Raw genomic sequence first — 23,168 nt, forward strand, 5'->3', positions numbered from 1 at the left:
GATAAAACATGGGACACTCTCCTTACAGTCCTGAAGTTCTACAGTCAACAAGGACAGCAAAGCACCAAAATTTATAACGTAAGGCAAAGGCTTTCTACAATTAAAAACAGAAAGCTTGGAACTTCTTTAAATAAAAATGTCCGTATGAAGCTTGCCTCCTGAACAAGAAGAAAACAAAAAAGTAAGGAAGTCTCCAGACCAAACTGAATGAAATACCATCTTGAAAAAAATTGTATTAGGCATTCAGAAAGCATAAGGACATACTGACCATAAAGAAAGTGATCACTTTAGGTCACTTTGTAAAGTCATCAGGAAGTGCAAGGATAAACTAAGAGTTCCCAGTAGTAAAGACGAATTAAGTGTCGCCATCTTCTTTTTAGCTTGCTTTGCAAGAAGTTCTGCACTCTTTGAATAAATCAGCTCAAGAAAGGGAGAACCGAAACCAGAGAGTAATAAGGATAATCAGAGATCAAAGATAACAAGGAAAATAAGTTCCAAAATTAAAATAATACCTTGAAATCCAACATCACTATCAATATTGAAAATGGAGGTAAATGGAAAAAAGGGCAGAATGGTTCAAGGCAGTGAGAATACATCACAAAGATCATCACTTCCCAGGTAGAAGCAAAACCTAAAGATCTTAATGCTTTTATATGGGAAGTGCTAGAAGTATTGCCATATGAAGTTACAGATCCAGGAGCAAATACTGAAAATAATTTGGGGATAGTATCATGCGATGAGAGGTGCAAATATTGTATCTGTATTTCAGAAGCGAAGGACAACATCATTCAGTCAACTTTGGTTCTGTTAACCTAGTCTTAATGATGTGCAAAGTTTAAAAATACATACTTTTTAAAATAAAGACACAAAGTTTAGTGGGGAAAAAATGAGATTGAAATGCAACATAGGTTTGTAAAAGACCAGTTTTTCACTAACCAGACATTTGTCTTAGATTACACTTACTTTATTTTCTATATTTAGAAATATCACTTTTCTTACCAGTCTGGACTTCAGAAAAGCATTTCATATGAGGAGTTAGTTAAAAATGGAGATGAGAATACTATTATAGGATAGGAAACAACAAGCTAGGGAATAGACAAAATGGAACGCATTAGGCTATGGGAAGGTTGGAACTGATTTCACTTAATATCGCTGCTAATAAATACTGGGAAGAAGAGAGGGAGAGGGAAGAAGGGAGGAAGGAGTGTGCTAACAGCACAAGTCTGGAAGACTCCAGAGCTAGAAGATGGCAGCTTGTCTTCAAACTTCTTGCTCGTAGATCTTCTAGCTGACCTGACCCGACCCTAACTGAGTTGCCCAATATCACACAACAGCTTAAGAATAAAGTTGGGAATAAAAACGAAAGAAAAAATTTAACAGAATGCTCTGTTTCTTATGAGTGAGATAATTAAGTGACATATTTTTAACAGTACGTACACACCTAACTTCCACATCCTCAAAATGCAAATTCAGCAGGGCAGCTATGGGGTCAAAGCTTCCATTTACTCCATGGAAGTTAGACATTTAAGAGGCTATAAATACATTTCTGGGGACACTAGTTACTAGGAGACAGAAGTGCTTCCTATATTTTCCACATATGGTACATAAGCACATGAAAATCTCAAGAAGATCAGTATACATACCTAGGCACTACAATGAAATAAATTCAGTTCAATCCTGCTGCCCTTAGTAACGAAATAGAATCTGGGTAGGTCTTCAAAAGCATTGATTCCTTTTTCATAGACAACGTTAAATTACATAATTAAGAAGTTTGGTTCAACAGCTGATCTTCCCGATTTAAACAGCATCACAGACAAAATGATAAGATTTTAGTATTAATAGCAATTGTCACTTTTCTAGAACGGTAAAGTGTTAAAACACGCACACAAAACAAACTATCATTTTCAGGTGCCATGAGAAGAGATTACATTGTTACTAGAGACCATCTCCTAGGAAGAACACTGAGCAACAAGACAAGCCAAAACCACTTCTGGCATAAAAGGATATAATTCCACTGACTTCAAGAAATTAATCCCAACGTTCCTGTATGCTACAAATTAATAACATGACACACAGTGCAGACTAGTAGAGGTGAAACAAGGTTAAAAACACAAAGATTGCTATAGTCTTCTCATTTAGAGTGATTGGTTCTTTTCACTTCATATGTATTGATAGAGGCTAAAAGTCAAGACCATGACAGCTACTCATATAGGTCAATACACTTTTTTTAAAAAAAAAAAAAAAAAAAAAGGTAGGATATTTCTGCTGTGATAAGAAAGAACATAAGGCCCTTATTGCCATCTAAGGGTCACTTTTGAAACAATTTTCCTCAATCTGATTTGCTTTACAATTACACTAAATCATACCATGATTGCTCTCAATACAGTACTTACAGAATTTGGCTTCTCTGGATGATGTATTTTTCCTTCTCCTAGTTACCACTTTTATTATTGATTTCCAGATAATCCCTGCAATTACTAGAAAAAGGTTTGGGCAAGTTTCCCTAGAGGCCTGCAGATGCCTACTACCCTTATTAGCAGAACATCCTTTCACCCCCTTAGCTACCATCCTCAGTTACTAAGCGTTTGACTATGCATATATTCTGTTCAGGGACCAGCAGGGAGAACATTTAATATCCTCTCACTAACAAACAAGAAAGGCAACAGCTGCTGGCCTCAGCAGAGGGTCTGCTCAGGGATCCTGTCCCAGAGAGAAGTCTGGCTGGACCCAGCTGTAGGAAACTAAGCCATTCCCCCTGTTATGGAAAAACGTGCTATGAGAAATCTGGCCCACGTTGTTCTCTCCTTATTGGAAGGAAATTATACTATTTGAAAAAACCCTTTAACCAATGCAGGGGAACTACAATTAGAAAAGTACATTCATTAACATCCCTGACACAGAGAGGTCATATCAGAACACCGGGAGGACGGGGGATTGTTAACAAATAGAAAACACTCCCATAAAGATAGCACTGCCAGCATGTAAGCTGCTTTTGGGGAGCTACCTGACTGGCTAAACTGAGAGGAAAAGCTGAAGGAAACCTTTTTGAGGTATCAGTGCAAAACTCAGAACTAAAACCTGGCTAGGGCTGCCTGCGTGGTATGGGACTCAGACATGCCTGCTGCGCCAGCAATAGGGGTAACGAAAGGGGCTGCTTACTACAGTGGGTTGCTACATAACAGTCACAGCCTACCACTTACGCTAGCTGAGCAGCCACGGGGATTAAATTACTGTGGAGTTTTCGTTTTCTATTTTTAATCAAAAAAACATCAACTGGGGACTCAACTTCCCAGCTTCTGAACTTAGACCTAACTGGAAGAGAATATCAATCTGGGCTTCAGATTTTTTCTTTTTTGTCTTTTTTTTTGTTTTTAGAACAAGAAAGAACAGGATCATCAAAAAAATTTGGTGAATGCCAAATCTCAGAAACCACAAAGCAAATATGAAGATGCCAAGGCCTGTTAAACATAATTCAAGCCTTTTTCTTTTTATTCTTGGGGCTGGCAGTTATGTTTAGAAGATGGGGCATTTACACTTCAGAGTGAAGGCAGGGAGAGGAAGACTGATCAGCTACAGGGCTCCTTTGAGGAAAGGAGCAGGGGCTTATCTCCAAAGATGAGTAACAGGCTCCTTTAAAGGAGCCGTGCTCTCCTTAATCTCCAATTGCTACAGCTGTCACTCAGGAAAAGGGATAGAATCAGGGTTAAAAGCTTCTCGCTCCCTCCAACCAAAGTAATCAGGAGATGAGATGACAAACTCAAACTATGGCCCTTAGCCAGCCCTTTAAAAGGAAACCAGAAGTGTTTAAGGAAGGTGATCACTGGTGCTAGGATTTGGCTCCTGCCCATCATTCTCCCAACAGCAGTCGCTGCAGTCCCAGGGCTGAAGGAACTGCTCTGTACTGCAGGGAAAAGGGAGTGTTAAGCTGTTCTTATATTGGGTGGATCTAACTCTCTATTAGTAAATTTTGCTGGCTCTGTTCTTGTCCCAGCTTGCTCTGGTTCTGCAAGGCTGGTACAGAGCTATATTGTGGGAGAGTAAATAACCTTGCAATTCAGAGCTACTGCTTTTGTTCTGAGAGAAGAGGAAAATCGCTAGTTTTCCACTATTATTGCGTGAATATGGCTGAGTGTGGGCTGCTATCTGCACTGATAAATCTTGTGACAGTTATCTGTCTGATAACAAATGACTAGAGTTGAGTGAAACGGAAAGTGGAAGCTTTTTGTTTTGGGGGTAATTAAACGCTTCATTTATGTCCATCAAATAGGTGCTAGAACTTAGGGTGCTAGTTGATGCCCAATGAGTTTTGCCTAGTTACTGTCCAGTAGCCCAATATTTGTATGACAGATATTCACATTACGTAATTGTTACCACAGCTACACATACTTACTGTGTGATATGATAGTATGTGTGAGTGGCCATGGGCTGAAGAGAAGAAGCTGAACTACCTGACCACTCTGAGATGCTGTCTCTAGGCTGAGCCTGCTGATCCTGCTGCTTCCCTATGGAGCCACATGAAAAAGGGTTGGGGGGGGGGGGGGGCGGGGAAAGGAGTCCAGGAGGTCAAGCAGGCAATTATTCCACAGTAAAAGTCATTGTCAAACGCTTAAAATGTTTTGTATAATTTAATAAGTGTTTGAAACTAAGAAAAATCACTCGTGCATGGAGGCGTTTTTGACTAAATCCAGGGTTTTTTTCTACATGAGATACAAAACTCTAGTACTCTAGGGATCAGAAATGAAAGGCTGACAGAATTATCTCTTGCCACACAAATGGTGTCACTGTAACATGATACTAATATGATAAGACTGAAACCTGATCACAGTGTGACTGACTTTGATACGTTAGAATGTGAATCCTGTTTCTACCACATATTCTAACTTTAAACACCAACAGCTAAAGTGACAATTCATTTCTACAGCATATCAGTTAAAAAAAAAAAAAAGTCTCATATGAGGAGAAGCTCTTGGTTTATTTATAGGCAAAACAGCTGTTTTCTGCATTCCAGGACATAGGCTGAGATCTGCTCCAAGTCCTGCATGTACCCAGATAGCCTGGATACAGAGTTACCTTGTGTGGAAATGAAATGTGGAGCCCCTTTCCCAGCCAGCAAACAGTGCCTTTTTCACTTTATGCTGGCACCTCCTACAGAACATAGCTTTATCCGTGATTTGCTTTAACCACAAGGAAAGAGCTACTGTTTTGGTTGTGGGGAGGGGGAGACTCACACAGGTCTGGAACTTGCCTTAGTTCATGTTGGAAAATAAAAGTATAGGGAGGTACAGAGAGACCTTTCACAGCTGCTTTCCTCTCCATTTCCCTCCTGAAATGCTCATTAAATATATAACAGGCAAGGGCAAATAATAGCCTCCAGCCCAATTAGCCCATTCATCTAGATAAGATGAAGATATGCTATTCATCTACACACCGATATTTGTGTACAATGATTCTGTTCACATCACTCATGCACCTAGATGCAGTAATTTCCAATTACTTCTCCTTGAGCACTTTCATCTCTCCTACTACATGATTAAATGACAGGTGCAGCACATCCCGTTGTGCATAGATGGCTGCCACTTTGTAACTGAAGTATAATGTACTGTTGTTAGTTAACGTTAGGTATATCAATGCGTATTAGTACAAATAGGCAAAGACATATATTGTTGCACATACAAATATTTCCTTTATAAAGATCTATAAATGCTGATGACTGGCTGGTGGCACATTACTTGCTTTTTCATGTTATCTTTATCTGTTCTTAAGTAAGCAGTAACGTTCACTGCAACCAGAAGTTTCTTGCTCCGTCTAAACATTTATTCTTACAAGGATTCCTACTTTTAATTCTTAACATTCCGATAGACTACACTTCTCTCCCTTTATATGTTCAAGTTAATACCCTTTTAGAGGAGTTTTTGCAAGTAAGGAAAAAATTAGCAACCTCTTTACATAAAATCTTTCAGTTTTGCCTAACTTATTTAGATTAACTATTGCGTTTCTCTCTTCAAAGCCACTTCATTCAACATAGCTGCTCCTCCCTCACAAAAATATATTTTATTCAGAAATACGTGTGTGCGTGCGCACGCAAGTGTCCTGTTCTGATACAATTTTCAACTTTTTACCAAGTAGCAACTAATATCTGTAATCTTGCAGCCAGTCTCATGCTGGAAGACAAATCACTGTCACATATTCTAAATTTCTTTGCTTTGTTTGCACCCAAACTACAAAAAGTGAAATAAATATAAGCAAGCAATTCCTTCTCCCAGGAATTTCACTCTCCTATCTTTGCCTGGTTCCCAAAAGCCAAAAGTGAATCAAGAAAAGACTAAAAGTGAATAAGCCCTTCCACTACTTACAGTTTCAGACAGAACCTCTACCCACTGCCATGAATAATCCCAAATGAACTGTCGGCACAAAACTTCTTCCCAAAATGGAACATTTACACCCATACTAAGTAAAAGAACTTGAAAGTCTGGTTGTTTGCCTTTGTAATTTGGACTCTCGAAGCAATTATATATGGCAATATTCTTCAATGACACTAAATCCGCTCTGTAGTTTACAGGGGCATGCTAAACTTACACAAAGAAGTGAAAACTGATGTGCACATCCACTCAGGCATTAACACTGATTTAAACAATCACTTTAAGTAAACCAGACAAGTTTGAGTACAGACAAGTTCTGCAGTTTATTTCCACTGAAGATGGGTTACAAAAAAAAATAAAAAAAGATATGGGGGGGGGGGGGGAAACCATCACAAGTTTTAAGTCCTTTTGTTCCCTTCATTGTCCAAACATACTCATCCTGCTGCTCTCACATTTTATTCTGAGCCATTCAGTTAATGGCCAGTAGTTGCTGGATGAGATATTCTTACAGGGAGTAGTGTCTTCCTACGTGCAGTCAGCACAGCCTTCGTTACTCCACTTATCCTGGCCTTCCTGCTTTGAGAGCTAGCAGGTACTGTAACTACTGGGTGTGCTTAGCTTGTACTAAATTGAACAGTACACTGAAGCAGTCCCCAGCCAGCTCCAGGACTGATACAGCAGGCAAACAACTTAGAGCCAACTTTTCACAGTCCTCCCCTTACGTTTTGAACATAACTCTGTTCTGCTGAGCATAACCTGGACAAAGTGTCAGGCCTGGCCTAAAGGTTTGTAAACTCAGTCCAATCATGGTATATGCAAACAGGAGCTCCATAATCTTTTGCTGCCTTCTGCATAGCTGTAACAAACCACCTGGCTCTTTCTTCATGCAAGACTGCCAGATTCTATAAATTGACCCAAAACCTGGCAATCAGAATGCAGAATCCTGGCTGCGATATCCATGCTTTGCTGTCTATTTTTGTAAAGACAATTATTTCAAATGCTTGCAAGTCAACAGTATTTTCCTCTGTTTAACTACTCGATACTAAAGGGATGATAGGATAGTTTTTAATTCCTTTAAAAAAAGACTCCAATCACCCCTCAGGTGATCTGTACTACATGAAAGAGACTTGAAAAGAGAGATTCTCTTCAAACTGTGGCATTGCCAGATTTGCAAGTCAGCATTCGGCACATAAAGACATAATAATATATTCTGTTCTCTTATCTTCCTCCTTTCACTCTCTCAGCCAGATACAAGGCATGCCAAGTTCACGGTGCTTCCCTAACGCTGCACTGCTATTCACTTACTCACCCAAAGGGAACATTCTCTACATCTATTTAGCAAGATGGCTTTTAAAAGTAGGAACACAAAATCCGTTGCTGAGTTCAGGATAATTATGGGAGATGCAGCAGGTGCAAGTATTCTCTTACACAGCATTTTCTGATAATACGATAAAGAAAAATTTTACTTGTAAAGGGCTTTGAGGGATTTTTCAGAGTACTTCTATTGCACCGCTTTTGAGAACTATAGTAAATAGCCTACTGTAAACAAGTTTGGCTAAGCTAGTAAATCGAGGTATAATTTCTGAGTGATGTTCAGCCCTCCTGATAAGCCAGCCAGCATTTCCACTCCAAAAGCCACCAGGCTGCTGTTAGACAAACAACTCAGATTTGCATCACAGAGAACTTGGCCCAGACTCAACAGAGCATTTAGGCTCATAATTCCTCCCTGATCCAGGAGTCAGGACCTTAATTACTTCGCTGAGGCAAATGCTAGGCCTTCACTGAGAGATCTTCGAAAGCTACTGTTTTAGTCACTGCCTGATGGGAGAGAGAGCCAACTAGGAGCAATGCCACAAACTTTTTTTTATTAGTATGACAGCATAGCAGGGACTAAGAAGAGCTCCCATGATGGATTTACCATTCAAAAGGAAACTCTATCACTGTTTTGCACCCAGTTTTTTTTAGGATACAGCTACCAAAATCCCTTTCACCCTAGAGTACTATAAAATGTTCCCAGTCCAACTCAAGAGTTTCAAAATGCCAAATTACACCAAATAAGACTGAGCTTTCTGAAGAGGGACAGGAAAACGCCCATGCCCTCTAAGTCACCTGTTTTTCCCAGACTTACCAATTTTACCCAGTTCTCACTCTTACAGAATTCCTCACTGACTGTGGAGAATTTAATGACAGCCGAAGCTGGACAAGTGGAAATAATCTCAGAGAAAACATACCTCAGTTTCATTTGTGACTTACTGAAATTCAGAGTTGGGAACAGACATACAGCCTTATGTGCATACACAGCTCTGTACTTTGATCACGTGAGGACTCCATGAATCAGCTCCTGATGCTTATAATCTCAAATCTCATGGAATAAATTGTTTCTGAATGAGAAACACGCTACTGAACGTTTGGTTCTTTGCCTTTGCCTAACGATGAATACTGTTGCATGGCACAGGGGGATTTCTTACTGCAGAGAGGGTTTTATTTCAAGATCAGCTTTCAATTTTTCTGCACACGAATTTTTCACGTTACTGATTTCAGCACATTAATTTGGTAGTTGGTGGATCCTGCTGAACCTATTTCAAATCCAACCAAAGTCAGTTGGAAGATTTACTTGCTTTGCAGTGGGTTTTACGCATCTGTTGGATTTTTCTGTTCAACAGTAAAAACAAAGGGGAACACATTTCTTCTACCCAGAAAGAGAACCAAACTATTGACATAACAGAGGGATACAACCTCCTCCTTATCGCAAAGGCGGAGGGCCCTCCATTTGACGGGTATGCAAGTTCCACGAGGAGCAGCCGCACAAACCGGAACCCATCCTGATGGGATTTCTGGCATATTGACTATCTTTGATCAGATATACCTCTGTAACACACTATATCCGGTGCAGCAAAGCCTTAGTTCAACAGGCCATACTTAGACCTCTCCACTTCCCCAGCTAATGCTCGCTCGACTGGTAACTCCCCATAGCCCTCATCTTCCTCAGATAGGATCACTCTGTCTTTGCTACAAGCAGGACATTACCTAGCCCTTTGTGCCATCCTTTAGCTTCCTTTACGCTGGCTGTACAGCTCAGCCGATGTCCCTCCAGGGAGCCAGTTCAGTAAACTAAACTGTCAGAAACAAGTCCTACAGGATGCAAAACAAATAGTTTTCTGCCAGTTAGCTCATTAAACTGGCCCACTGTTCTGTCAGAGCTAGCACAAGGAAGGGGATGAGCCCTCTCAGGGGCAGCTAGCCATCCAACTGGTATAGCTACAATTTGAAATCTGATCTTATAACGTGGAAGTACGCACACCTCAGACCACCCTTCATGGGATGGTCCACTAGCTTGGAAGGCAAAACACTACAGAGAAAAAGACACCTTGTGTATTCTCTTAAGTGCATCTTTCTTTTGTCCTGTCTTGTTCTGCGCTACAGAGACCACTAAGACCGAATTTGGGCCTGCTTTGGATGCGCTATTAGAATTGTTATGGCCATTCCAACGAGCTAATAGATAGCAATAAGCAGTAAAAGAGCTCTTGCCTGGAAAACAGAAACTTGGAAAAGGGAAAACAATTACCTACTGAAGTGTGAAAGATTTGTACCATAAAATAGTAATACTAAAGATGCCATTCTCAGATAACAGAATAGTATTTCAGAATATAGTATAAATAAAAGACTATTAAAAATAAAAAAATTAATTTTCCCAGCATTGACAGTAGAGAGAATATAAGTCATACACATAATTTTTCGTTACAGCCTCCATGTTACAGTTTTATTTAAAAAAAAAAAAAAACAAAATTCAAAATTCTTCTTGCTTCAACATTTTAGGAACAGCCATCTCAAATCTATTATATCGTAATAAAACACTAAGTCTGTATTAAAGTCAGCTCCCTTTATTCTACTGTCAGGTATGATTATGCTGCTATCTATCGATTTAGAAGCAAGTACTGGAAATGAGACAGTGTCTGTTTGCAAGGAATTATTAAATACAACCTAATTACGCAATTGTTTCCATTTTTCTAGAATGCAGCTTTTCTTCCTAGACCTTTTTTCCCTGAACTGTATCAAGTACTAGGACATTCTTAGTGGCGTCTTTCAAGCCAAATAAAATGAACCCAAATAGTGTCAAACTACAGATTTATTTTTCTTAATGATAGAAAAATATAAGCTCATCAGTGATTTTCTAATTCATTGTGCTTAAACAGTCTGTTAAATGACCCAGAATTTAAGACATTTGAAGATGTCCGTGTTTACTAATGCTGACAGAAAGGCAAAAAGCCAAAGCTTCCTCCTGCAGACTTCAAAATGTCAAACAAGAACAAACACAACCAAGAATCAGCCCAGAAATTTAGAACTAGAAGATGTGCAATTAAATCTTAGCTACATTACAGCCAATAGTGAAACTCCCATTGACACTTCTTCGGCAGGGACGGAGGTCCATCTTCCCTCCAGAAATGTCCTGCTTCAGCTCAAGCACTAAACACTCACATTTCCAGAGCCAAGTACCTGGTCTCAAATCCAGCACAGCCAATTACTAAATACTTTTGCTGGATTGCTCTGGTTAGTGTTAGCAGCTAGCATGCCTAGAGTATCAGACATTTCTCACTCTCTCTCATTCCCTTACTTGACTTTGCTGACCCTACTTGCGATATGATAAGTCACATCTTATTCCCTGGCCTTCCAGTTCTACCTGATCCTTACTCTCACAGACTTCCCTGTTGAGGCAGGAGAACTTATTTAGAGGCATAGGAGATCTGGGGCGGGTTTTGCACCTTTCTAACAAAAACAATTTCACTGTAACCTACAGGTAATTTCCCATCGGCAAGAGAACAAGTCTCTTAAAGTTCTCGGCCTGCCTCATGGACTACTCGCGCTCTGAATTTAATTGATCATTTTGCTGGCAAAATGAAAGCTTACAGAATTAGTTTTTCTACTTGGTTATTAGGAGAGCCAGCAAACAGAACTTAGCCCAAGAACACCTTAGAGTCCAGTTTCATGAGAACCCATAGTTATTACTGCTGGTCTGTTTAACAATAACAACAACAAATACAGAATATAAATTTAATATGCACATTAATAAAGTAACCTGTTAAGCTCTGGTGTTCAGACAGTACTCAGTGGCTTAAGTAATATTTTCTCCCTTCAAATACATCTAGTGGAAGTTTGAAATTATTTTGCTAGCTACATACAGACATGTTTCTTTTGTGTTTAAAAACAGCAATAAAAGAAAAATACTTCAATTCTTTGGCACCTACAACCTAAGGTAGTTTACAAATAATTAATGAAGCTTAACAACCCAACCTTGCTACCTTTCCATTATATCCAAACAGTTAATGCCAGCATTTTCAGAAGCAGCTCGTAATATATATATATATTTTTTGGGGTGCTTGTTTATCATCCAGTTTTTACAATCCATTGTTGTTACTTGTTCTGGACGCTTAAACAAAAGGTGGTAGGTATAAAATACAGGTATAAAATATACAAAATCCCTCTGAAATTTTGGATGTAAAGCACCTGACCATGCTCACAAAGCTAATTAAAATCCTTACTGTTGGATTTTCAAAACACTACCCTGTTCCCTATTCAAAAAGGCCCACTGTACTACAAACATTCAAAACAGCAACTAACAGTATAAAGCATTTTCCCAAACAGGTGTTATTTCAGCTATTTAAAATTGCTATACAGAGTACGCAAATGTGACTCACCACTTTAAAACAAAAAATGTTTTTCAGCAGTGCTCCAGTTGACAAGAGAATGATGTCCCTCCAAAGGGGATTCAGCCTTTCAGCAGATGGTGTTTAGTTAAACAGCAGCATGGACAACAACATGTGTAATGGTCGTCTTTACTTTGTTGCCTTTCTTCTTATAAAACGTTGGTCCTATCCAAAGGGAACAGCCAGATTTGCACAAAAGATTTAATACCTCCCATTAAACTAGGATAAATTACACTGCCTGCCAAGCAGCCCCAGACAAAAGAGGTTTGCACAATGGAAATCAAACAAAATAAACAAAACCAAAAGGGCACGCTGTCAAATCGCCACCTTTGTTTAGGAAGGGAGAACAGTGTGGCTGGCAAATTCCCCAAACCTAATCTCTACACAGACCCAGTGCAAAACACACTGAGATCAGTGGGAACAATCCCAAGTGCTTCAGGGGCTTTGGATCAACCCTACAAGAGTCCAAATCATGGAGGATTTGTAGGAACAGGATTTCACTCTGACATCACAGCCAGGTGTACGCTCCCAGATTTCAGAACGTTGTGGTGACTCCCTACCCGCAGGAAGTTCCGCCAAGGAGAGCAAAGAGAGGATTCACCTGCTTCCAGAGACACTTGATATTAGAGGGAGAATCCCTGTCTCTGCACAGACAACCCCACAGCTTATCCAAACACTCAGCTAAAAAGCAACACACCTTTTAAATTATGCTACTTAAAAACAAAGAAACAAGATTCATGCAGCCTAAACCATTGCAATAGATGTAATTTGTGGCATTTCAACCATTTCAAAATAATGGACCTGATGTCTGCCACAAAGGCAGCGTGCTTTGTGGTGGGGAGCAGGAGTCAAGCGTCCTGTTCCATCCTATGGAGGGAAGGAACGTTCGCAGGGCAGCTCGTCTCTCTATGCCAGAGCTGCTGTGGGTGACAGGGAGAGGAAGTGAATTTTCCTTGCTAGGGCATCTAGGGGAATGAGGGGTATCTCCAAAGCAGAGAGAGGTTAAGTAATTTGCTCACGACTTCATAGCTCAGTTGAACAGCCAGACCAACATCACACTCGTGACTTTGTACTGCTGCAACATCTGCTTGCGACAAGAAAATACATTTTGCAAGCTATGAGAAGTATCAACGTTTGCATTATCCTTGCCACGTTTTCTTTTTTTTAAAAAGACTGTGAGAGACTGAGAGCAAAGTTAGCTACACCTTACGAGAAAAATAAATCCCCCAAAGATGGGCGCTTCAAGGCCTGCACTGCCACATCACCACCCAGGTTTCTGGAAGAAGTAACGTCATGGTGTATCAAGCAAGTATTTCCTTGAGACACTGCATCTGCACTCACCCACATGTCTAGTATGTGAACCACTGATGCTGAGAAAAGGAAGGTGTAATAGACAGAAGAGGGTGCACACAGAATTTTGTTTGGGGAAGTAACAAACAAGAGCTGGTCATTCTTGTTATGAGGTAGACAGCCTCTTAAACCGCCTATGTCCTCAGAGCGTATATGCTTTTTAGCTCCAACAAAGAAAGTAATTGCTACATATGCTTGTCAGCAGTTTTAACGCAAAAGACTTGAGAATGTTGTGAACAACTGAAACAGATGACACTAGAACGACTACTGCAAGTAGATGAAAATCAGGACACCCTACCACTGGTGTAAATTTCCACCAAATTCATATCTGTCTTTACGTGAGTAAAAGCCTAAGAGGTAGTAATGAACCAAAACCATTTTAAGTTTCCCCTCCCAACTGTAGTTTTAACAAAGCTGGACAAATATTCACCTAAGCTATATTGCTACCAAATATACTCTCCTCTGAACCTCTGCTTATTCTGTAAATAACCTCTTAAAAAAAAATAAGCACAGAAAGGAAGGCTACATTTTAAAGGTGAATAAATAAGCTATTATTAATACACTATGTTCTTATACTGATGAAGGTAAAAGCCAAATAATTTCCATGGAGGAGGAAGAGAACTAATAATACACTTTTCAGCACTTATCATAAATAAAATTTTATCATATTGATGCAGAAAGGCAGCAGATTTCAGAGTACATAATGGAAGGCAATTTTAAAACCTATTTTAAAAATGCATGATGCACATATATATTTGTATTCACAAGTCCATCTATGCTAGCATTGAGTCACTCTGCTCAAACAGATCCTCTGACTACTTCCTTAGCTCATTCTTACTGCGCTGTTGCATACTTGCTCATAAAGGCCGGTTGCCTTTCCACTGTGCATAGAGACTACCTAGGGAAATGCTATGTAGCTGGATTACCATCAGTCTCTTGGATATCTCTACAACAGTCCTCAGAAATGACTTCATGAAGAACGTAAATCCAGGCCAGGCCCTGGATTCGCAGCCTTCTCTCTACTTTTCAAATATGAAGTCCCACTCCTGGTGACGGATGTTGGCAAAGAATCATTGCAGTCTTTCCAGGGCAACACAAGGCATTTGGAAAAACTATGCGGAGAACTCCATCCCAACAAAAGTCACAGAAAGTATAATAGGAGCACACAGAAGAGTGTGGATTTCTGGACAGTAGATCTAGCCCATTGTGTGGGGGCTAAACTCATTTATGTTACTACTATACTTTCAATTATTACCTAAACATGCAAGTGACCATAAACTTTTAAGTTAGCTTTTCTGATTTCACTTTTCCAAGCTGCTTCTGTAGGATAACGTAAAACCAATGAAGGACTGTTGACCCACCCAAGCATACCAGCCTTTCTATCATAACCAAGGGAAGAGGCTGTCAGTCAGAGGATTCCATGAAAGAAAAAGTTTAGCTCTTAAGCAGATGCACAGCTTCACTAGATACATAGCAAGGAGAGCAGTGTGTTTTCAGAAAGGCCTTCTTTAAAAAAAAAAAAAAAAAAAACCAAAAACCACTCACATCCTACATTTTCAGATTATTTTTAGCATCGACTGCAGTAAGAGCAAGAACTGAACCCAGAAGGGCCAAGAAGAAAGGAGACAAGACATTTACCTGAGAACAATCAGAAGACCTTTGATAGAGGACCAAAACTCTGAATAATATTTACTCCCTAGGCAAACAAAAACTTTCTATACCCATTTCTCACAATTAGCTTTTTCCAACAGAAACTCAACTAGATAAGCTTTGCACTTCTAGTTGAAATTGAACTCTGCCTGGGCTTCACTGCAATAAAAAGGGTTCTCCTCCTGGCCACAGCAGAACCGCAGAGCGCTACCTATTATTTCTCAATAACCCATCTCTTAATCTACTAGGCACCAGAATTATCAGAAGGGCTACACAGCCATGAGGAAGAGTACTCTTCCTTTTCCTTTTTTAAACTTAAGTGCTATCTAGTTCCCCAAATTATCCAGCTGTTGCCAAATTAACTCACTTGAGAGTCAAAAAATAAAAATAAAAAAAAAATACAGTTCTACCATTTTCTTCATCCAGCTATTCTTCTTCAGCAATGCCGTTCAACACACAAAGATCCCTCTAGAAGTCAAAACATAATCAGCACTCAGTCAAGTGACTTAGCTGATGTTAACAAGAAGACAGGTGTTTCTTTACTGTTAATTCTAGCAGCCTGCCTGCTATGGGGAAAAAAAAAAAGTGTTAGTATTTACATGCTATAAAACCAAATCCTAGTCTGAAAGATGCTTGGATGGTTCCTAGTGAGTTTAGTATCACTCGCACACATACCAAGCTGGAAGAAGGCACAGGACAAAACAGAAGAGGATGCGCTCAAAAGCAAAAGGAAAAAAAAGAAAGCGAGTAGCCAAAGAAGATCAGTTAGCTGGGTGTGGTTTTCCCATCAATCATCACACACATGTTCATGGTAAGATCTGCCCACCATCATAAGAGCCAGGAAATCCACAGGTAGTTGAGGGTGCAAAGATTAGGACTCTAAGAGCAACTCAAATCCCAGATTTTTTGATGTTATTTACGCTCTGATTCTCCCAATTTTATTCTACAAATGACTAATCTGTACGGTTTCTGTGAAGTGTTAATTTAATGTTAAAGCAACAGCTAACCAAACAGTAATAAATGAAAAAACCATTCTAGAAACAGTTGTTCCAAATAGAAATTTACCTAAATTTCACTACACGAACTATCAAAATGCTCAAAGGGCAAAATGGACACAGAAACATGTTTGAAAACAGAAAGACAAAAACTCAGATTAAAGTAATTACCAAAAAGGTAATTACCTTTGATTTGCCTGTAGAAAATATCCCATTTTGTTCCAAAGGACAAGCCAGAGCTCTGTCAAAAATCAGGTGGCAAGAACTGAAGAAAACATTAAAATAATGCTTTACTGGCAGTATATGCTTGCAATGCATCACAGAGTCTGATCCAGCAGAGGAGGAAACTGGCACTATCATCTACTACACTAAAAATAATGAAAAGATAAATGAGGGGAGACTTGCACTGTTCAGTAGAACAGGCTGGTTCAGAAGCAACAATATAAGGGCGCAGTAGGGATCATGACTAATTTTTGCTCAGGAAGAAGTATGGATCAGTATCAGGCTGTCCCAAGGCATACTTGTCTCTCTACAGACTTCACAGGCAAAAATGTTATTGTACTTACATGGGAGCAAGAGTTGGGCATAATTATGCTATGGGAACAGGCCACTGAGATCCGAAGGAACTGAATGGCAAAACTGGCTGGTCACAAATACTGTCCCCTTTTTATCATCTTTGTCAAGGTCATTAATCACAGCACATGTATCTTACGTTGCCTGGATGGTTCAGAGCAAAATGAAGCACCAGGCCAGAAGTGTGCTTCTTCCAGCCAGGACAGCTAATATGAACCAAAACATCAGCTAAAAGTCAGTCCCTCCACATCTAAAAAATCCCGTTCTTTGCTGCCGCAGTATTGTGCTATATCTCTTTTTTTTTCCCCCCCCAACATTTGCAACACTACTTACTATATTATTTTTAGTACTCTATTTTTTCCTCTTTTTTTTTTTTTTAACCTCTTTTTGATATTATTCCTGACATATTTTGTGGTTTTTAGCTCTTTGTTCTATCAGCTGTGCTTAAATTGTTTTATTCCCTCCTTCATGTACCTATTCAAACACTTTGCAGTCTTATTAAGAAAAGAACCTATTATTTCATGAGCACTTAGCTACTTTTAGGATGGAGCTGTACTTAGGACCCTCAAGGCCAGTTTCAGCTGACAGCTGGACATTCAAATGAATAAAGGGTTTCAAATTACAGTATTCCTAGAAATATTTACTTCAGGTTGCAAGGGAAGAATACCTGTCTGACCTGTCCTAGATTCATGATTAAATTCAAGTAAAGATTTTTGGAACTCTTCCTGACACCACATGAAAGCATAATTCGTATTTGCTTTCAGATTTGACTGGTGCTATAAGCGGAGCAATTCCCCCTTGCCACCGAGGAAGAAAATGGAGCAGCAATTCAAATGCTATGCAACCAAGCAACAAGAATAAGAGTGGTGCAACTGCAGGGAAGAGCTAGAGGCCAGGTAGACATAAAAGCAGATCTAACCCACCCGTTCCTCCCACAGTTGTTTCCTTCATTTAAGGTCCTGTGGAAGAAGGAAGAAAATAGCAGAGTAAAACAGATGCCAAGAAAATAAAGACGTAGTCTCACTTTGCAAGCATTCTACTCCATGGCGAACCTAAGAAATGCACCGTATTCACACTGCTCTTCTTCCTACCAAATGCAATCACAAGTCTTTTACCTTCACAAAGATTAAACGTGCAACATAGCTGGAGTTTGAACTCACAGCACTGTCATACCCAGAGGTCTCTATGCTTACCGCTGAACTATGTGGCAGGCTGACTGTCCCGTCTCTCCTCCAGGGCAGTTTGAAGGTAACAAAGATCTGAGTAAACTCTTAGAATAAACACAACTGTCTCATTACAGGCTTGGTAAATTATAGCTTGGTAGAATAGCAGGGACAGACACGAAACCAATAGTTATGGAAAAATGCCCAGGAAAAAGAAATCCTCAATAGCTACAGAAAAAGATTTTTATCTGAAATTGATCTGTGAACATACAAATTTAAAAAATTAAAGCAATTCTTAATTAATTGCAAATTCTCTCTCCCTGCAATTCCTGTTACAATCACATCAGCTATAACTGCGAATGTTCGAAGAGAATGAAAACCACACATTTTTATTAAAATTTCTATGCATAGGTACTCACCAGGCTTAACTCCTCTGATACTCAGGAACAATCAGAAGTACCTGGAGGGTACAGGGGGTCTGTTTTTTGACAGATCTATTCAAATAAATATAGTAGTTAATTTAAAAAAAAAAAAAAAAAGAAAATACATCCCTCATAGGAATAGTCCATGCCCCTGCAAACAGAGATAGCACTTGCTGTGGACAGGCAGACTCAGCTGCTGCTAGCTACGTTGTTTTGCAGCTAGCGGCTGGGTGAGGATGGCTCCAATGCAGGCAGAAAACAGGGCTGGGACACTGCTGATGGTCAACCCTGCAGCCTCTACCCATGTCCCCCACCAGTGCAGCCTCCAGGAAAAGGCAAAGACCCGAGGATGCTGTCCTTGTATGCGGATGATGGGGAAATTCACTCAGCAACATAAGAATGTCTCCCTCTCCATCAGTCATCACCCCCTCATCCCCCACAGAGGGTCCCCCACCTCACCAGGCCAGTGGTGCCTCTGGGACGCCTTCAGGCTCCTGCTGGCACAGCCACTCTATGCAGTGACTGGGAAAGGCGCGGGGACGGTGCCAGGCCCCTTGGGAAAGCCTTCCCCAGGCTTGCCCAGCTACTGGCGGTGGGGGATCAGACTGCCCTGCACGTGCAGCTGTGGCCAAGGGGGCTACAACGACAGAGGGGCCAGAAGGGAGTAGAGATGTAAGCAGACAAATAAGAGAGGACAGCCCAGAGAAGAAAAAGGAAGGAAAAAGAAAACTTTGAAGAGGGAAAAAAAGTGAAAGAGCAAAACCTGAAAAAAGAGTGACCACCACAGAGCAAATGAAGAGCTGAGGGGAAAGGGGAGGAAACACGAGGAGGAGCAAATGCAGACACTGGAAAAGACTAAGGCTTCACAAAAGCCAATAGTAGGTTAGAAAACAGAGAAAGAGGAGATGAGGGGAGGTCATATTTTTGTTCAGATTTTACCAAAAGTTTGTTTTCTACAACGACCTTCACTGTTGGTTGATTTAGTTGCTTTAGCAAAAAAGAACAAAACCAGAAATAGCCACAATAACCCAAATCAACAAATGTACAGAGGAGAGCCAAACATTACTTTGGTAGAAACAGAAGTGGAAGAATTGAGTGCAGTTGAGGTTTTCATACTCAGCTTTTGGAACAATGATTTTCTCTAAAAATTCTCTTTGAGAAATTTTTCTTATTCGTATTTTATTTCAAATGTGCGGCTGGGAGAAAATCCTATATCGACATATTTGATCATAACACTAGTGTTTTTCATAATTAAAACAGCTGTCAATGCTGTAATAGGTAGTTGTGTTTAAATATCTGGTAACTTAAAATTTCAAAATTTCAATAAACTTCATCCACACTGAATGCATGACAGCATTTGTCAATCTCAATTAATTTAGAACCAAGCAACACTGACTTAAAATATCAGTTTATGCATAAGGCATGATACACGCTCAGGCAAACGGCATGGAATATACTCTCAACGAGTATATATTTGATTGTACAAACGTAAATAACAACACTGTTTAATCCTTCTTTTTCCTTAATCTAAATCAAGGACAAAAGTCAATGACATCGCGCTTGAGGTTTTGCAAACACAAAAGCAGAGAAAGTAAAATTTCTGAGCTCCTGAACTACCACAGTAATCAGAATTTGTCTTTAATGCACAGATACAGAAAACTGTTAACATTTTGTCTGTGTGTGTGTGTGTAGCTATGCATGTATATGCACATTTTATAGGCATATAAAACACAGTCTTAAGTTTTTGCAACGAGAAAGAGGCAGTACCTGGTGTAAACAAACACATACTCTTTTCCTGTGCTTGATAAAAACTGAACTACAACGTGATACCACAACTGACCTATCATTTTTACACATGTGATTATTTTAATAATCTGTGTGATAATGCTGATCATAATATACTAGTAGTAATATACTTTGATGCTGAAAAGCATCAAAGTAATTACATCTTAATAATGAGGTCTCTTCACATCACCAGTTGTTGATGCTTTCTTGAGCACTGGGCAGGTGGAAGCTTAATTTGGTTACATAACATTCAAGGCTGCATTTCTGTGGACTAAGAACAGCTACTGTTTTCAAACAGGAACAACAGGATCTGAAAACAGGGCCTAAAACATGCATAGTTAATAAGCTCAAAGGCCTGTGCAAAAAAACAGTGTTGGCCAGCGCAAACGTAACAAGCAATGTTACTGCATAACTCCTAATGACTGTAAGAACCTGACTGCAAGAAAGCATCTTGTATTCCTCCCAGTTGTGTAAACTCTTTGGTACTAGTCCTGAAGAAAATCATGCAGCATGATCTTCTGCCTAAATGCACAGATCTGCCTTAAGGGTGTCATTGTAGAACTGGCTCCTTGTACAGAAAGTCAAAAACTGTTGCTGCCACCTGTGTTTCATGAGATAGATACATTTCATGAACATTATTTTTTAGCTTGCGTGATGATCTTGCACACTTGGTCTTGCGCACTACGATGCCGCTTAAGAATCATGCCTTTTTTATTCTTGCCAATGAGATACGGAAGAGGAAAAAAATGTTACTGCTTTTGTAGAATAAATACTCAAATAAGAACAGCTAGATCGCTCTAACATATGTCAAAACAACAGAAAAAATCCTAGTTGCAGCTAAAAAATAAGATGAAGTTAAGCAGTAAAAAAGTAAAGAAGTAAAAAAAAAAAAGTTAAAAAAAAAAGTGATAAAAAACTAAATCGTCCTATTTGAACAAACAATTATATCTCCACTTTCACTGCCACTTCCAGCAATGCATAGCAATTAAAGATACTATATTCACAAGCCAGCGCTATTGTCTTGTGGGATTTTTGTTTAGTCTGTGGTAGATGGCTGCATTTTGTAACAATAATAAAAAAGAACTTGCTATTATCAGAACTCATGCTAAGCAGCTATAAAGCACTTTGATGGCTCTTCCATTCCACATGGGGTTCTAATCTGCAACAATTACCTTATTCCAGCATGTGTGCGTTCTCTTTCTGTGACTGACAGTGAATGCAGAAGCCAGTAAAGCTGATGTTGGCTGTGAGCCACTTTGATATGACCTTTTCACTTAACTATTTAAGGCCCGATGGCCGCTCATGAGCTTTAATACTCAGTTCTCCACTTGGACAGAACATTTTCAGATCTGGCATTTTTTCTACAGTGGATTTTTGCTTCCTATTTTCCTAGACGATATGGCCACATCTGAAATGGACTGTGGCGCACACCTTCTTCCAAACAACAAAAATAGAGGGCGTTACTGCTTTTGTTTGTTTCTTCCACTTCACAACATATGAATTTTAGATATGGTGTAGCACATACAGAATTAACATGCTTCCAATCAGGCATGATTCTTTGCAAAACGTCCTTCCTATAAAATAGGTAAGAAGTCTCTATTGGTGTCCGCCACTGAACTCACTGCTGAAGTTATTATTTTAACACTGCTAGGTTGTATTTATTGTGCTGCTGGTTACTTCTTAAGGTTTTAGATTTTCTTACTATTTTAAAATTATATAAATAAATTAGCATAAAACAAGAAGTGTTTTACTGAGACACTGCAGAGCCTGCTGCATCAAGGTAAATATTCAAAGTGAGGTACACAGAGTTAGGATCAATTCTAAATGACTGCTGGGTGCATTTTAGTGTATATGACTGATGATTTTTATACCTCTTTTATTCAAATGCTCCTGGTCATCCTTGGCTTGTGAGGAAGCTGGAAAACTAATTATTTCAGAGGTGTGTAGAGAGCGGTGATTCTTTCATATCAGAGACTGAAATCAAAGCTCACAGATCCAACCCCATGCGGTCACAAAACAGTAGTTTGCACTAATTCCTGCAAAAACAAGTTCCAGATAGTTGCAGTTATAAGCAATGTCATGGCAAAACTGAAGCTGATCGGTTTGAATATTACTAACAAACCCCCTCAAAGAGCCCATAAAAACAATCAGCGCTAGCTCTGAAAATCACCACTAGGAAAAAAAATGTGCAAATGAAATGTTAGAAAAAGTTTAATCTATATATGTTTAAGTCTGAAAAGGGACCTTTCCTTTGAGCTGAGACACGTAGTTCTAGAGCAGTACTTTCTTCAAGGATATGTACACATACATGATCTATTCTGCAGAGAAAACAGACCTTTTCCAAATGGCTACACTGAATATATTTTTTCCATGCAGGTTTAATGGACTGCAATTACTGATTCTGCTGTAAGCAAAGAATGTGAAAGTTAAGTGTTAGTTTGTAAGACACTCCAAGCCATCATAAACACAAGAGTCTTTTCCAAAGCTGTTCACTTAACAGCAAAATAATGTTTCAGTTTTGCTGGCCATGTCAAGTTCCAAAAAGTAGGTAGGTTACTCTTTTTTAAGGTATATTACAAACTATTTCTTCATTACATTTTCCTAATTAAAATACAAATTAAGTAAAAATTCAAAGCAGAATATTTGAGATAAAATGTTTATATAGGAAGAAAATATATTATAACTTAGACATAAATGCCTCTCTCTCCTGGAAGAACTACTCCCAGAAATGATCATAGAGGGTAGTGTAGAAAGCCCAGCAGAATCAGACTAGAACAAGATTATTTTATTTAGTCCTCAAAATTGTAGAACAACTGGTGTTTCAACTAAAACAGTCATCAGCAGAATAGCTGCCAAAGTTTAACTTTTATGGCATCACTGTGGTAAGGGTTTACGCTGCAATAAGATGAAAAGCGACTCTTCACAGCTACCTTGAAGCAGCTGCTGGGGTTTTTTTTTCAGTCTTGATTCACATATGAAATGCTTTTTCTGTAATAAAGACTAGCAGTTCCTTAGCGAAGTGCTTACATAGTTTTTTGAACAGCTTACATAGTACAAACATTTACGAACAGACTTTAAAAGCTCAGAGGTGACTTTCAGCGGAATTTGTACTTCTGAATCACCTAGGGAACTTCTGCACTACTACCACATGAACTACAGGGGAATTTCT

The 23,168-nt window shown here is 39.3% G+C and overlaps 1 protein-coding gene across 2 annotated transcripts in view; it reads right to left on the bottom strand.

Annotated features, from left to right (window-relative positions):
- Window positions 1-23,168, bottom strand: part of LOC104143455 (centriolin-like) — an 87,387-nt gene that overhangs the window by 21,611 nt on the left and 42,608 nt on the right. The window contains exons 12-16 of one of the 2 annotated variants that reach the window (XM_068940328.1): window positions 21,871-22,035; window positions 18,212-18,286; window positions 17,553-17,588; window positions 15,472-16,321; window positions 12,053-12,226 (exon numbers count right to left, since the gene is read on the bottom strand). The gene's annotated coding sequence lies outside the window, so the exon portion shown is untranslated. Of the gene's footprint in view, window positions 1-12,052; window positions 12,227-15,471; window positions 16,322-17,552; window positions 17,589-17,822; window positions 17,992-18,211; window positions 18,287-21,870; window positions 22,036-23,168 lie in introns of those variants that run through there. The other variant, XM_068940329.1, reaches the window with a different exon arrangement.

This window comes from Struthio camelus, chromosome 3 (assembly GCF_040807025.1).
Source record: "Struthio camelus isolate bStrCam1 chromosome 3, bStrCam1.hap1, whole genome shotgun sequence".
In the NCBI taxonomy this organism is placed as follows: Eukaryota; Metazoa; Chordata; class Aves; order Struthioniformes; family Struthionidae; genus Struthio; species Struthio camelus.